At 48.9% G+C, this 12541-nt stretch overlaps 1 protein-coding gene across 1 annotated transcript in view; it reads right to left on the bottom strand.

Annotated features, from left to right (window-relative positions):
* The window catches only part of CTCF (CCCTC-binding factor), a 72196-nt gene extending 62108 nt beyond the window's left edge, over positions 1 to 10088 (bottom strand). The window contains exons 1-2 of the mRNA XM_032156051.2: positions 9894 to 10088; positions 1376 to 1492 (exon numbers count right to left, since the gene is read on the bottom strand). The gene's annotated coding sequence lies outside the window, so the exon portion shown is untranslated. The remainder of the gene's footprint in view (positions 1 to 1375; positions 1493 to 9893) is intronic.
* Between the last annotated feature and the right edge of the window lie 2453 nt (positions 10089 to 12541).

Here is a 12541-nt window from a genome sequence, read left to right as displayed (position 1 = left end):
ATATTTAATATTTAATCACTTACCAGTTAAATTACTTAACTCACCACCTCTTCAACGAGTAAAACTGAAGTTCTAGGAAGATGGGTCATGTTTATCTTTCTTGAGACTCCAAGTACCCCGAAATCATACCACCTGATTCCCTAAGGGTATTCATATCCCAGTTTGAGAAACAGGGATCTAAGCAATTAAGCTGGTCATAACACTCGAAAGTGATTAACGTGTTCCTATAAACCCATTCCCCAAACTCTTAAAGGTTAGATTTCTCAATAGTTTTTAAATCAGCATTCTTTTTTCAGCAACTTATTGGTATGCACTCTGTGTCAACACTCCTAAAAGAACCTGCAGGGCATAAGTTATTTCTGCAGTGACAGAATACTACCACAGACCTTCTCCTTCCCATCTAGCAGGATAACAAGTTGCCCATTTGGAAAATAAAGGTTTGAAGAATAACAGAACTTTCATTCCTATTCCCTTCTCTTTATTTGCTCCAGGCAGAGCCTGTAAGAAAAATCTTAGTAGTCATTTAGATGATTCATTCATGTAAGCTTATCTAATCCTGACATTTGTAATTTCCACTTCTACATTCCTTTTTGCCATTACACATGTACAATTAAATTATTTTCACATTTTTCTAGGGTCTGAAAAAAATGTGCTTTCTGGTACTGTGAGAAGAGATAATTTTTACAACCAGAATCCCACTTTGTTGTTTATGAGATCCCAAAGCATAGTAGATTCCAATATTTATAAAAGGCCTATTCCAAGTTCCATATAATGTCCATTATATTTTATAGTAAAAATTATAGGCTAAATTAAAATGATAATTACTGTCACACTCTGACGTAAAATGGGCAATGAGCTAGGCTAACTCAAATTAAGACAATTTTTATCCAGGATACCAGGTTCCCCAAGAACAGGTTTCCATCTGTTTCTCATCAAAATTACAAGTAGCCACAGGTCATGGACTTTCTTTTCAGTTCATTTGCCAATAGTCAAAATACACATTGCAAGAGTTTCTACAGAAAATCAGCCACAATTTCCTGGGATCTTTCAATGTACATGTTCAGAATAGTACTTAACACTTTACAAAACACATTCTCATTAACTCTGAGAATAGTCTCTGAGATTGGTGGTGTTATTCTCTCACAAGTGAGGACTACAGGAGTAGACAGGTTAAAGTAACTTGCCCCATATTACCCAGCTAGTACATTGTTGTAAAGAGTTTCAAACACAGGACTCTGATTATGAAGCCTGTATGCTCTCAATCACCTGATATCCTGCATCCCCTATATCCAAGAATTAGCCAACAAATCCTCCAACTCCAGGAGGGTTATATTACTACCATTTTTAAGATAGAAAAAATGGAAATAGCACTTACCTCTCCGTGGCTGCAAAGTCAGTTTGAGGAGGGAAAACAGAACCCAGCTCTCAAGCCCCTGGTCAGCAATCTGTCCACTAGCGCATCTTGTTCTTTGGCTTCAGGTCCGTAATCATTCTAAAAGAAAAGCATAAAACATTTTATGAAACACTAAATTTATACAAATACACACATAGTATAAAAAATAGTATGAGGGAAACTGAAGACAGAAAAAATTGGGAAAGAAACAAAACACCTGTTAATGTCATGTCACTAACTGAGCCATTCCATAAATGTCCACCATCAAGCCAATAACAAAACATTCACTTATTTTTTCACACATTTGCTAAATATATAAAGGACTAAAGATTTGTAAAGTAGCAAAATAGGACTCCAGGCTCATACCAGTAATCCTAACGCTTTGGGAAGCCAGGGTGGGAGACTCGCTCAGGAGTTTGAGGCTGTACTGAGCTGAGATTGTGCCACTGCATTCCAGTCTGCTTCACAGAGTGAGAGATCTTGTCTCAAAAAAAAAAAAAAAGGCCAGGAGCAGTGGCTCACGCCTGTAATCCCAGCACTTTGGGAGGCCAAGGCAGGCAGATCACGAGGTCAGGAGATTGAGACCATCCTGGCTAACACGGTGAAACCCCGTCTCTACTAAAAATACAAAAGATTAGCCAGGCGTGGTGGCGGGCGCCTGTAGTCCCAGCTACTTGGGAGGCTGAGAATGGTGTGAACCCGGGAGGCGGAGCTTGCAGTGAGCCGAGATCGTGCCACTGCACTCCAGCCTAGGCGACAGAGTGAGACTCCGTCTCAAAAAACAAACAAACAAAAACTCCACTGCAATATTGCAACCAAATAATGGCACACATACTCAAACTACCAAAAAATTAATTCTTGGCTGGGCACAGTGGCTTACGCCTGTAATCCCAGCACTTTGCGAGGCCGAGGCGGACGGATCATGAGGTCAGGAGATCAAGACCATCCTGGCTAACACGTGAAACCCCGTCTCTACTAAAAATACACACACACACACAAATTAGCCGTGTGTGGTGGCGGGTGCCTGTAGTCCCAGCTACTCAGGAGGCTGAGGCAGGACAACGGCATGAACCTGGGAGGCGGAGCTTGCAGTGAGCCGAGATCCTGCCACTGCATTCCAGCCTAGGCAACAGAGCAAGACTCCATCTCAAAAAAAAAAAAAAAATTAATTCTTGTGGCTGCAATAATGGCCCTCTAACAGTTTATTTCTGTATCTTCAGCAAGTAGTGGTCTTACTGATTAAGTTTGTTCATGCCATAAGTAAAGGCTATGCTTGCCAGTTTAGTAAGATAACTGCGGAAGCCAAGGCGGGTGGATCATCTGAGGTCAGGAGTTTGAGAACAGCCTGACCAACATGATGAAACCCCATCTCTACTAAAATGTAAAAATTCGCCAGGCATGGTGGCACACGCCTGTAATCCCAGCTACTCAGGAGGCTGAGGCAGGAGAATTGCTTGAACCCAGGAGCCGGAGGTTGGAATGAGCCGAGATCGCGCCACTGCACTCCAGCCTGGGTGACAGAGCAAGACTCCGTCTCAAAAAAAAAAAAAAAAAAAAAAAAAGATAACTGGCAGGAGGAGCTTTTACTGACCTTTGAAAATCCTAGAAGCATAGCAATGAAATAGTTTTTTTAGTCGAATAACGGAATACTTTGTTAGATGGCATCTTTTCACCCTAAATTACAAAATGAACTGTCAAGCTTCAAGCAAAGGTAGAGTGGAACCTACACCTACAAAAAAAAAAAAAAAAAAGAAAGAAAATCCCAGCACTTTGGGAGGCCAAGGTAGGCGGATCACGAGGTCAAGAGATTGAGACCATCCTGGCCAACACAGTGAAACCCTGTCTCTACTAAAAATACAAAAATTAGCTGGGCATGGTGGCGCAAGCTACTCAGGAGGCTGTGGCAGGAGAATCGTCTGAACCCAGGAGGCGGAGCTGCAATGAGCCAAGATCGCGCCAGTGCACTCCAGCCTGGCGAAAGAGTGAGACGCTGTCTCAAAAAAAGAATAAAATAAAATCCCAAGTGAAATAAAGAGCTAAATTTGAAATAAGTGTTTCCAAATAGGCCGGGCACAGTGGCTCATGCCTGTAATCCCAGCACTTTGGGAAGCCAAGGCAGGCGGATCACGAGGTCAGGAGTTCAAGACCAGCCTGACCAACATAGTGGAATCCTGTCTCTACTAAAAAAATACAAAAATCAACCAGGCGTAGTGGTGTGCGCCTGTTATCCCAGCTATTCAGGAGGCTGAGGCAGGAGAATCGCTTGAACCCAGGAAGCAGAGGTTTCAGTGAACCAAGATCGCACTACTACACTCTAGCCTGGGCAACAGAGCAAGACTCTGTCTCGAAAAAAAAAAAGAGTTTCCAAATAATATGGCCAGGTATGATGGCTCACACCAGCAATCCCAGCACTTTGAGAGGCCAAAGTAGAGGACTGCTCGAGCCTAGGAGTTCAAAGCCAGTCAGGGCAACACGGCAAAACCCCGTCTCTACAAAATATATAAAAATTAGCCAGGCAGGCCAGGCACAGTGGCTCACGCCTGTAATCCCAGCACTTTAGGAGGCCGAGGCAGGTGGATCATGAGGTTAGGAGTTCAAGACCACCGTGGCCAACGTGGTGAAACCCGGTCTCTACTAAGAATACAAAAACTAGCTGGGGGTGGTGGCATGCACCTGTAATCCCAGCTTCTCAGGAGGCTGAGGCAGAACTGGTTGAACCCGGGAGATGGAGGTTGCAGTGGGCCACCATCACACCACTGCACTCCAGCCTGGGTGACAGAGCAAGACTTCATCTCAGGGAAGAAGAACCAAAAATAAAAAATAAAAAAATAAAAGGCCAGGCATGGTGGCTCACATCTGTAGTCCCAGCACTTTGGGAGGTCGAGGTGGGTGGATAACCTGAGGTCAGGAGTTCCAGACCAGCCTGGCCAACATGGCAAAACCCCATCACTACTAAAAATACAAAAATTAGCCAGGCACAGAGGCAGGCACCTGTAATCCCAGCTACTTGCGAGGCTGAAGCAGGAGAATCACTTGAACCTGGGAGGCCGAGGTTGCAGTGAGCCCAGAACATGCCACTGCACTCCAGCCTGAGAAACAGAGCGAACTCCATCTTAAAAAAAAAAAAAATATATATATATATATATGTATATATACACGCACATACATATACATGCCAGGATGAGTGTTGTGTGCCTGTGGTCCCAGCTACTTGGAAGGCTGAGGTGGGAGGATCACTTGGGGCAGGTTGGGGACAAGGCTGCAGTGAGCCATGATCACACCACTGCACTGCAGTGTGGGCAACAGAGTGACAACCTGTCTCAAAAAAAAAAAAAAAAGCAAGCCGAGTATGGTGGCTCACACCTGTAATGTCAACACTTTGGGAGGCCGAGGTGGGAGACTTGCTTGAGCCCAGGAGTTCAAGACCAGCCTGAGCAACATAGTAGAATCCTGTCTACAAAAAAATAAAAAGAATCAGCTGGGCATGGTGGCACACTCCTATAGTACCAGCTACTTGGGAGGCTGCAGCAGGAAGACTGCTTGAGCCCAGGAGTTCAAGGCTGCAGTGAGCTATGAACATGCCACTGCACTCCAACCTGGGCAACAGCTATGATCATGCCACTGCCTCAATCAAAATGTATTAAAAAAAAAAAGTTTCCAAGCAATTTGGCATATGAGGTACATCTTCTAAGAGGAAACCCATCTCACAATTAGCTAAACTCCACAAAACTCACTGATATAGTACTTTCTTAGATGAAGCTAAAGTCTCCTCTGTTGAGAGGCAATTTTTAGTAACACAAATTAGGTGATTAGCGTATTTAGTCCAAGCAACACTTCTGTACTGGAGTCCATTATTATTACTAGCATACCTCAAAGGGAATGAAATTTTCTACCCCTGAAAATTCCAAGAGTGACCAAAAACAAGGATCAAGTGTGAAAGAATATCATCCTAACCCTCACCTTTGGACTGTATTTTGGCAGTCTATATGCAATGCCACAACTTTGCATTCAAATATTAAATCACTGAGAAAATGCACAGATACTAGCAGGGAAGATACGAAGACAGACTACAGAAAGTTTACAGGTGTTTAAAAAAGAATGGGCTGGACACGGTGGCTCACACCTAATCCCAGCACTTTGGGAGGCCAAGACAGACAGACTGCTTGAGCCCACGAGTTTGAGACCAGCCTAGGCAACATGACAAAACCCCATCTCTAGAAAAAATTAGTCCCAGCTACCCAGGAGGCTGAGGTGGCAGGATCATTTGAGCCAGGGAGGTGGAGGCTGCAGTGAGCTGTGATCACACCACTGCACTCCAGCCTGGGTAAAAGAGGAAGACCCTGTCTTAAACAAACCCCACAGGCCGGGCATGGTGGCTCATGCCTGTAATCCCAGCACTTTGAGAGGCCAAGGTGGGCAGACCACGAGATCAGGAGATCAAAACCATCCTGGCCAACACGGTGAAACCCCGTCTCTACTAAAAATACAAAAAATTAGCCAGGCGTGGTGGCGGGCGCCTGTAGTCCTCCCAGCGACTCGGGAGGCTGAGGCAGGAGAATGGCGTGAACCCGGGAGGTGGAGCTTGCAGTGAGCCGAGATCGCGCCCCTGCACTCCAGCCTGGGAGACAGAGCGAGACTCCGTCTCAAAAACAAACAAACGCCCCACAAGAACAACAAAACAAATGTGGTAAGACAAATCTTTTTTTTTTTTTTTTTTTTTTTTAAATTTTGAGACAGTCTCACTCTGTCACCCAGGCTGGAGTGCAATGGCACGACCTTGACTCACTGCAACCTCCGCCTCCCGGGTTCAAGTGATTCTCCTGCCTCAGCCTCCTGAGTAGCTGGGATTACAGAAACAGACACATGCCACCAAGCCCAGCTAATTTTTGTGTTTTTGGTAAAGATGGGGTCTCACCATGTTGGCCAGGCTGGTCTCAAACTCCTGACCTCAGGTGATCCGCCTGCCTTGGCCTCCCAAAGTGCTGGGATTACAGGTGTGAGCCACCATGTCCCACCTACAAATCACATCAATTGAGAACCATGGTCTTCAAAGTTATACATTATTTGCCACTATTGTTCTTTTTAAATCATAATGCATCTGAGTTGTTTGAAGAGGGGCCTAATTTTTGGCAAAACAGTCAAGTCATCTGGAGCCAAGACAGGTAAATTAGGCAGACAGATGGTCTAGTTTAAAAAAATTAGGTGGAGTCTATAACGTAGATGATGTGGAGTGGCTGTGACAGCAGCAGTATCCCTGAAGCAAAAAAAGCAGTCTCTAGAGGTGACTTTTGGCCAGGAGGCACCAGCCTGCAAGGCTCTGCCCAAGACTCCTCCCCAGGGCCTTAAGTCAGCCACAAGTGGCTTCCACCAAGGAACTCCCCAAGCCATTCAGAAGTCCCAAGTGAGTGCCCTCATTTGCGTGTGTACTTTAAAATAAAATCCTAAAGCTCTTAGAATTTGAATGCATCTTAAGGACAACTTCACCTCCTAAATTCTTACATAGGTTGAATGGATCCCGATAAAGTTAACCTTTACAACTACTCTGTTTTTTTTTTTTTTTTTTTGAGATGGAGTCTCGCTCTGTTGCCCAGGCTGGGGTGCAGTGGCACAATCTCAGCTCACTGCAACCTCCGCCTTCTAGGTTTGAGCGATTCTCCTGTCTCAGCCTTCCTAGTAGCCAGGACTACGGCGCATGCCACCATGCCCGGCTAATTTGTTGTATTTTTAGTAGAGACAGGGTTTCACCGTGTTAGTCAGGATGCTCTCGATCTCCTGACCTCGTGATTCACCCGCCTCGGCCACCCAACGTGCTGGGATTACAGGAGTGAGCCACCAAACCCAGCCACAACTACTCTTAAATAGGCAGTATTTTCTTATGTAGGCAAACATTCCTGTTTTAATCCTCCTCCTATCACTAATTTAAATAACAGGTCCTGGCCTGGAGAGATGGCTCACACCTGTAATCCCAGCACTCTGGGAGGCTGAGGCGGGTGGATCACCTGAGGTCAGGAGTTTGAGACCAGCCTGGCCAACATCGTGAAAACCCGTCTCTACTAAAAACACAAAAATTAGCCGGGCGTGGTGGCGCAGGCCTGTAATTCCTGCTACTTGGGAGGCAGAGACAGGAGAATGGCTTGAACCCAGGAGGCAGAGGTTGCAGTGAGCCGAGATCGCACCACTGCCACTCCAGCCTAGGGGACAGAACGAGATTCTGTCTCAAAAAAAAAAAAAAAAAAAAGTCTGGGTTACCCTAACATATTAATTCATCCTCAATTTATTCTCTCTGTAGATTTAGTTTTCTAATAAAAACAAAACAAAGTAAGATTCCTGGCATATGGGAATTTCAAAGGATAGCAACTGTGTGGAAAAAGGTCTATTCCACTAAAACAGCATAAATGATGTATAAACCCAAGAAGCTGATGACTGCATATGAAACAACCAAACCAAGATGCAAAATATGGTCTACGGAGCACAGTACTAACCCAGGAAAACAAGCTTTACTCCTGGCTCGATGACACACCTGCTGTATTTTAATTTTTAACTCAATGTTGAGCTTATTTAAATAAATAAAACATGCTACTTAACCACAATTTCAAAAGGAAAACAAAGTCACAAAAGAATGCAATAAATTACACAATTGGACTAACATATTAGATAATTAAAGGTGATTCTATTCCCAAGTCTAACAATCAACTGCATTTAGTTACTCTATGCAATTTTATTGAGGAAGAGGGGTGGCAGGAACATTTTGCAGAGTTCCAAAAGGAGACATAGTGTGCCTACGAAGAGGACTGCAGTGAGGAGCTACAGATTGAGATTACATACAGTGGACTGGACAACTTTGGTTAGGACCAGGCTGTTTAATTTCTTCATAAACTTAACATAGCTTCCTTCCTAAAAACATGTTAATCCAGACTTTCTTCTCTCCAAAACAACCCGAACTGATACATCAACTGCTGCACTGAACTATATTAAGGCACTAGAATATTTACGGAAAAGCAAAAGACTCCCGCAATTCAACGGGAAGCTTTTTAGTGAAGAAAGAAAACTTAAGGACCGAATAAATTTAAATATATGCCCTGTTTAACTTCCTTTCCCACCTATGAGGACTTGGTTTTTAACTTTCTTAGTTGATCGAAACTCCAAGTATGAAGACTACGTATGCGAATGTTTACTTAACGCTGAACTCTGGGCTACAGGAAGTCTCCTACTAAATAGTAGTTACATTAGGCGTAGATATTTATAAACCATCTGCAGCAAGTGACCCAGGATTCAATTACAATGTCAACCCTCATATTTCATCGTATGGGCAAATTACCAGTGGAGTCAAGAATAAACTCATTCTGCCCTACTGGCGCTCTAGATCGAGTTGCACAATCCTGGGGCAGAACCGCCTTCACCTAGCCCTAGAGCATCAGGTACTAAGTTAGTGTGAGGACATTTTAAAGCGGGAGGGAAACTCAAGGGACTCAGCCCATACTCCCAAATTTAGAAATTTGTCATGTCACTTGAGATCAGAACGAAATTTAAGTTTCAGTCCCTTTGAGATCTCTGAGCGCACAAAGTCAGGCTGCTATCACTGGCTGGGGAGTCTGAACCTGGCTAGATAAAAACTACTTGGTGCAGAACTCGCATCTTTTCCGCCCACTGTGGGGGGGCCCGCATCGGTCGGGTCCGGCCAGGAGCCCGGGCGAGAGTTTGGGGGCGCAGCGGGAGCGGCGAGCGCGCGTCCCCCCGCCCGCTCAGGCAGCGTAGAGGTGCGAGCAGCTCAGCCAGCCTTGCAGAGGGAGCTCTCGGCAGCGCTGGGGTCCCTCTGCTCGCAGCCGCTGCAGCGCCGCCTGCGCCACTCGGCGAAGACGGAGACCAGCGGCGGCGACGCGCGGACTGGGAGCGACCGCCGAGCAGCCAAGCAGCTGGGGAGGCACGCAGGGCGGCAGGGTAGGTTCCGGGGACGGGGCTGGCTGGAGGAGGGGCAGCCCGAGACGCGACGGCCAGGGCCCGACACCCATACGGCACCGGGACCTGATTGAGCGCGCGGCGGCAGTCGGTCCGAACCCTTACGCTAGACGGGCGCCTTAGCCGGGACGCGGAGATAGCGTCTCAGCTGGGGTCACCCGCCGCGGGAGGGGCGGAGGACACAGGACAGAGGGCGGGCCGCGGCCGGGCGATCGGCCGGCCAGGAACCGGCCTCGAGGGCAGAGACAAAGGAAGGAAAATGGAGTCGCCGGGCGCGCGGGCCTCTGCCTCTGCCGCCGCCCGAGGCCTAGCGCGCTGCCAGGAGGGAGGCCTAGCGGGCGGGCGTGGGGGTGGGGGGGGGGCGGCCGGGCCACGGCGGCGACGGGCAATGGCGGCGGCCGCGCCGCAGCAGGGACGGTAGAGGGAGACAAACACCCCCCGGCGGCGGCGCTGGCGCCGGGCTGCAGCCAGCGCCGACCGGAGCGGCCCCATCGTGACACCTAGAGGCGGCCCGCGAAACCTCCTCCACCCCGGGCCCCCTTACCTCCGCGCCACACCCCCCGCGGCGCCCGCTCTGCCGCCGCTCCACGGCTCCGGCCACCTGGCGTCCCCGGCGAGCTCCGCGCGTCCGCACCGGCTACCGCCGCCGCCGCTGCCGCCAAAGAAGCAGCTCCGCGCACGGTTTAATCGCTCCACAGGCTCAGACACAAAATGGCGGCGGCGCGGTGCAGTGCGCCTGCGTCGGCGCTGCCGGGGCCGCGGGTGCTGATAAGGGAAGGGACGGGTGGGGGGGCCGGCCGGGCTGCGAGTAGAGGGCGGGGGAGGAAAGGTGAGGGGAGGGGTTGGCGCAGGGCAGCATGGGAGGCGGCCCCGGGCGCCAACTTTCAAAAGCGGGCGCGATGGCGTCACGGGACGCGCCGCGAGTCGCGTCGTCACGCCGCACGCGCCCTCCCGCGCCCTCGCCGGGTCGCGCGTGGGCTCTGCCGGCGCCGCGGCGTCCTGGCTCCCGCTGGGTGGGGCTTCCTGGGCGGAGGCCGCCGCCCCTGGGCGGTGCCGGATCCAGTCCGCTTGACCTTATTCCCTAGCTGCTGTCTCTGGCCCCCTGAACCCGTACAGGGTTGGGGAAGTGGGGGTGGCTGGAGGAAGCGCGCGCGGGGCAAGCCAGTGGGGCTGAGGAGGCTCCCGGGCCCGGCCCCGCCCAGTCTCCGCCCCAGCCAGGCCCGACCCGCCCTCCGAACGTCTCAGCTGCCCGCCACCGAGTAAGGCCGGGTCGGTTCCCGCGCCCTCCCAGCTCCGTGTCCGCGAGCGACGACTGGAAAGGCTGTCCTTGCTCAGCGGCTTTTGGTGATCTCTCCGCCCTAGAAGAGGGCCACCTAAAAGCGGGTGCGAGAGAAGAGTGGGAGGGCCTCCTCTTGGTGTCCCCAGGCCACCTCAGCCCGGAGAGGCGGCGGAAGACCAGACTTGATGCTTTAACACGTTCATAGCAGTCGCTTTTTACTGAAAGGAGTTTCTGTATTTAGTGCTGTGTAATTCTGTGGAAACGTGCATTTCTTGTCTTTGCGGGAGAGCTGTTCTCTGTGGGCGGAGACCTTCAGTCCCACCCCTCCCCAGGAGGCGCCTGCGGACCCTTCCCAACCTGCAGTCAAGTTGACCAAGAACTGACTGCAAGGTGCTGGTGGCTCTGGGAGGAGAGCCTTTTGGTACTTACAGGGAATATGACTCTTCCCTTAGATATCAAATGGACCCAGCATCTAGGGAGCAGCTTCTGCTCCATCCAGCTGACCGTTCCCTTGTGAGAATGCTGGCCCAGTAACATACTCTTTTTTTTTTTTTTTTCCCTTAAAGGAATAAAAAATCTGTATTTTTAAGATGTCAAATTTCCAGAGTTTTTAGATGTTAGCAACTGAATCAGATGTTTTTAAACTTCATGAGTTGATTAAACCGCACAGATGAGCTGTCAGTTTATGACCCCTGGCTTGGCTTGGAGGAAAGAGTAAAGAGAAATTCCATGGCCAAATCCTGGGGCACTCCAATATTGGGAGAGTAATGGAGAAGGAGTCTAAAAGGGAGCATCTAGGAAGTCATGAAATCTAGCATTGAGTTGTGGAATCCCTGGGCAGAGAAGGTTTCAGGTAGGAGGCATCAGCTGAGCGGTGTGATAAACTTGGGCCAGAGATGTCGCTATTGGATTGGGTCACCTTGCAAGTCACTGGAGAATGTCACTAATGGCCTTGGCTTGATTCACGTGGGTATATCAGGGAGGTGGACCTGACCGGAATGGGTTGAAAAGTGACCAGGAAAGTGAGGAAATGGAGACAGCACATGTATGCAATTTGAGAGAGGTTTTGCTGTGAAGGGACTAGATAAGTTTGGGGATAGATATAGAAAGAAGAGATGTTTTAAAAGATAGTAGGGGCCGGGCGCAGTGGCTCACGCCTGTTATCCTAGCACTTTGGGAGGCTGAGGCAGGTGGATCACCTGAGGTCAGGAGTTCGAGACCAGCCTGGCCAATATGGTGAAACCCCGTCTCTACTAAAAATACAAAAATTAGCTGGGCGTGGTGGTGTGCACCTGTAATCCCAGCTACTGGGGAGGCTGAGGCAGGAGAATTGCTTGAACCGGGAGGCAGAGGTTGCAGAGAGCCAAGATTGGGCCACAGCACTCCAGCCTGGGCAACAAAGCGGGACTCCATCTCAAAAAATAATAATAAATAAAAGATGGTAGGGTTCCCAGAGCATGTTTATGTGCCATTGGGAGGGATATGGTGGGGAAGAAAGATGGGTGATCCAGGAGAGAGAAGGCTTGCTTGACCCATATAGGAGTCAAATCTATGAGAAGATAGAAGGAAACGGAGGGTTGACCTTGGAGAGGAACAGGGATGCTTCCATTCATGATAAGGGCAACAAAGGTGAAGACAGATGCAAGTGCAGGGGAGAGGGAAGGCAAGTCTTTAACAGGATTTCCTTGGTGGCGTTAAAGGTAAACCAGTTGGCCTAGTGTGTTGGTTTTTCTCCAACATTCAGCTGCTTGGGTACAGACATGAAGAAAAGGGATAGTACAGCTTCTCAACACCAGGACCCAAGTTTTCTCATTTCTTTCTTTCTTTTTTTTTTTTTGAGACGGAGTTTCGCTGTTACCGCCCAGGCTGGAGTGCAATGGTGTGATCTCGGCTCACCGCAACCTCCGCCTCCT

The sequence above is a fragment of the Hylobates moloch genome, unplaced genomic scaffold, assembly GCF_009828535.3.
Source record: "Hylobates moloch isolate HMO894 unplaced genomic scaffold, HMol_V3 SCAFFOLD_6, whole genome shotgun sequence".
Taxonomy (NCBI): Eukaryota; Metazoa; Chordata; class Mammalia; order Primates; family Hylobatidae; genus Hylobates; species Hylobates moloch.
This window is presented reverse-complemented; position numbering and strand designations above follow the sequence as displayed.